Raw genomic sequence first — 4,275 nt, 5'->3', positions numbered from 1 at the left:
GACACAACGCACCAACGGCGATGTCCGCGACCGGAAGGTCCATCTGTAATGGGAGATAGGCCGTTGATTGATGCGTTTCGTTGCCTCCTTTGTCATCGACCTTCCGGCAAAACCAAATTTCCACGAGCTAATATTGGAGACCCGGAAAGTGTTAACAACTTAATATGCATAGGTAAATGTAGACCCTAATATCCATTTTCTCTGGGGTACACAACTAACCAAAAATCCAGTAGAGAGGACAAAGAAACTGAAGTAGAGGAGGAACGCGGAACCGTTAATAATTCGCGAGTTAAAGTGAAAGATTGGAATAAGAGTAATGGGTGGCGGAGAGAGCCTCTGGTAAGATTGGGAATTGGGTAAATTTTTCTTCGGCGTTGAGCGCCAGTAAAGTGGTTTTAAATTGAAACCGGCAAATGGCGGGCTCATAACAAAAGAAGCAAGTGTTATAAAATTGATACATAAAATAAAACAATAAATCTCCGGAAAGGGTGTCGTTCAGTTAAAACGGGCCAGAGTGGAATTCGTGATAAGGATTTGAAAATAACTAACCCTCGCCACCCCGCCTCTATACGAACGTGAACGCTATCCCGAAACGGAACGCGATCGAAACTCACGGGATACGATTTGCCTCGCAGACGCTTGTAGCTTCCTCCTCCTGATCATTAAGTCGGAAAGCAGGTGCTTCTCTGATAAACCAATTAAAAGGAGACGCATTTTTCACTAACAGTGACACACCATTTGTCTCTTTCCGAACCCACCCATTTCTTTACTTCAACATCGAAAGCACTGTCACTAAGATACTTTCAAAATCGCAAACTACGAAAGTCGATTCAATACATTCCTAAGCAAATTTAATTTCCTCAATTTATAAATTCTAAAAAAGCCTTAGCATTTAGCTTTTATTTAATATAAAACTGTATACGATGCCTGGGGGTTTTGAGGATTTTAATTAATTCGCGTAAAAAATTAATAGAACGTGAATCCTAGATTCAGATCAAAAGCTAAGAAGAAATGAAATAATTTAGGAATTAAGCGAGTTTAATTTTTAAAAGGGGTGAGTTTGAAAGTGAAACGGGTGCCGAGAACAGATCGCGGCAGAAGTCGTGTGGAGAAATTAAATAGCAAAAATATCGTAAAAGAAGGTTTGGTCTGGTAAACAAGCAATTAAGAATCAGGGAGTTTTGACAAGAATGGGTTGTCAGAAGCACATTGTACTGGCCCAGACGTTTGAAAGGAACCGTCTCGTAGCAAGACGCCGTGTCCGACTGTGGCTTTCTTGGAATCCACGCGAATTTATGAGTGATAAATACATCCGCAGTGTATCGGACAAGCGGATGATCGAGTTCGAACGCGTTCGGGCGTTGCCGTTGGCAGATGAGGCGGGAGGTGAGCGCAGGATGTGTGGGCGCCCCGTCTGGAGTGTCGCAGGATCCTCGTAAATGCCATTTCTACATCTCAACACTAATAACATTTTCTGTCAGCAACGGCCGGATGGGACTCAACTATTTCTCACTGTCAGTCCACCTTATCCAAATTATGCCCGTCCGGCCCGCTAGATGCCAGCGCTGTACAGTTCACGAGCACTTTAAATACCGCCACGTGACTGGAATTATTCCTTAACCGGCCCCAAATTACTAAACCGCCAAAATAAACTACTTACTGGACGCTAATCTCGTATCATACAACCGCACAAATTGTTGTCTCTTACTATTAAAATGATTCCCTTGTTATCTTCCATACAAAAACGTATATTATTATTATTATTATTATTATTATACGAGCTGTCTTGTCTTAACCCAACCATTTCAGTTTACGTGAATCTAGGTTCAAATGACAACGCGTGGAAAAAGTAGGATTGGACGAGCAAGGCTTCGGTATATTATGATTGGAATTTTGCCGGCACCATTGGTTCAGTTATCAATCACTGATATTCATTCTTGCGTCACGCCGAAATCCGGAACGCGCCACCATCCCTCGATAGTTTTTTTTTTGGGCTTTAGTCCGTCTCCTAGTTTTATTTCCCCTTGTCCGTAATATGCGCGATTGAAAATGAGTAAAAAAAAAGAACGGGAGGGAAAGGGCGGACGAGAGGGTCCTGCGACGTTCCCGCGTAATCGAAATTCTGCGCTCTTGTGGAATACGGCGCGGCGGCCGTTTTAACACTACGCTGACCACGAGCGAAACTACAATTTCGGCGCGGCCGCCATTTTGCGGTCCTCTGTCGCCGAAATGCCGGCCCAAATTAAAATTGATTCTTCTAGAAAGAAAAAAAAAAAATTGTTATTTATGGAAAGCGACGAAGCCGTGGGATTTTCTAATTAATTAATTATGTTTCTTTGGATAATAAAACGATTATTGATTTTCGAAATTATTTCCATAGAAAAATCGTCTGTCTCTATTCCAAAGATTGCGAAAGTTTCGTCATTAGACGTGCCCATAGATCTCGGATACATTCGGATCGGTTTCGTGGGGATAAGCTCGTTCCTCCCTTCCAAAGCTCGACTTACGGTCCTAATACGAGTCTCCTTGCTTCGCATGGGGATTATACGGCCGCCGTTCTTTCCTAATTAATTAGGGGACCTTATACGGAGTGTTTCGAAATCGTACGTCGTTCTTTGTAATATTGGCAACGATTCAACCGAAAAGTTGACTAGATAGTTCTTGCGTCCTGCAGTTCCTGATGCCTTCTAGAGAGCCTCTTCAGTCGACTCGTTTCCCTCGCTTAAATGGTAGCGGTAATTTGGGCTGTAATGCCGCCGGATGTCGCAGTCAACAGTTAGCGGTCGAAACGTTGGTATTCCTGCGGAGATCGGTATCGTCGATCGTTTTACAGTAATAGACTTCACTTTGTAACGGTACCTGAGAGTGCGCTACTATTACGTCGCATTGTGAGACAATAAAAAGTCGGGATCAATCTCCTGATTGCCGGACGGAATCGAGGGGTGTACGGGGAAGAGCTTTAGAAGGACTATGCGAGGAGTTAGGGGACCAGGAAGAGATCGCAATCCCTACAAGTGCAATAATAACGATAATAACCGCGTCGCGTCCTCTCAAAGGACACCGGTTACACTTACGTTACATCAATACGGCGATACTCGAAGGGTATAATAATTACACTTCACCGGGAGACGACGGAACGAGGCGTCGGCGTGGCACCGCCCTTAATGCGTCCCGTCTGCTAGAAATCCTACTCTAGCATTTGTCCGCTAGGGCGAGTTTTCAATCAAGTTCTCTTGACGCCGCCAACTGGGGGTGTCAAAAGAATGCGAATCTCGCTTTTCTCGTCTTACGTTCTACACAAACCTAACAACCCCAGTATCTCTAAACCTCCCTACAAAAAAAAATGTCCCACACTTTTACTTTGCTCCCTTTCGCGTTCATTTGTGGACAGACAGACATAAAAAGGTTTTTTCTCTAGTACAGAGTAAAAATTTCGTCTCAATTTTAAAAGTCTAAATAAACGGAAATTAGTAATATAGATTTTTGTGAAATATGTTCATTTTATTGAATAAATAAGTAATAAATTTGTATTAGAGGGTAGCGTGTCGTTGTTCGCAACGGAGATGCACTTGTTAGATGAATAAATAAGCGGCAGTAATCTGGAACGAGAGGAGAGAGGGGTTGGTATTGGTATCTCGGAGAGAGTTGGGAGGTTTGGCAAAGAGAAGCTGAGGCGGGTTGGGGGAGCGGGTTGAGTTTGACGGGATGGCAGCAGAAGGGGCAGAAAGACGAAGAAGTAATAAAGCTTGAAATCGGTAGATAAATTCGAAAGGATTTCATTGCGCAATGGTTCCAATGCTCTATTACAGCTAATGTACAGATCCAATAACTCCTTTGTTATTAATAGCGTTTCGTAGCTGGGCGCCACCACCGACTCATCAGATCAATATCTCCAAGCAATTATCAACTTAATAGCACATTCTCATTAACCGAAACGGAAACTCCGACGTCGGACGGTGGTGGCAATTTGTTAGGTGCGTGTCTACGGCATTCAATTACCGCACTGATTCCTCCGGTAAACTAGTTATTAACAATAATTGAATTAGGAGTCCGGATCTGAGTGGTGGTTGTAACTACTCGTTTTGCAATTACCATTAAAAGCTGCCCATTAGGGGCAATTAGCATTTGGACGGAGATGCCGGACACAAACACTAGCTGAAAGCCACCGCCGTCGCTGTTCAATGAAGTGATGTAATCATTTTATTATACCCCGAGTTGCCTGGCCGTGGGGTTTTACGTTTTAGGCCAACGTACACTACCGCCACTCTCTCACGA

Source organism: Onthophagus taurus, chromosome 8, assembly GCF_036711975.1.
Source record: "Onthophagus taurus isolate NC chromosome 8, IU_Otau_3.0, whole genome shotgun sequence".
In the NCBI taxonomy this organism is placed as follows: domain Eukaryota; kingdom Metazoa; phylum Arthropoda; class Insecta; order Coleoptera; family Scarabaeidae; genus Onthophagus; species Onthophagus taurus.
This window is presented reverse-complemented; position numbering follows the sequence as displayed.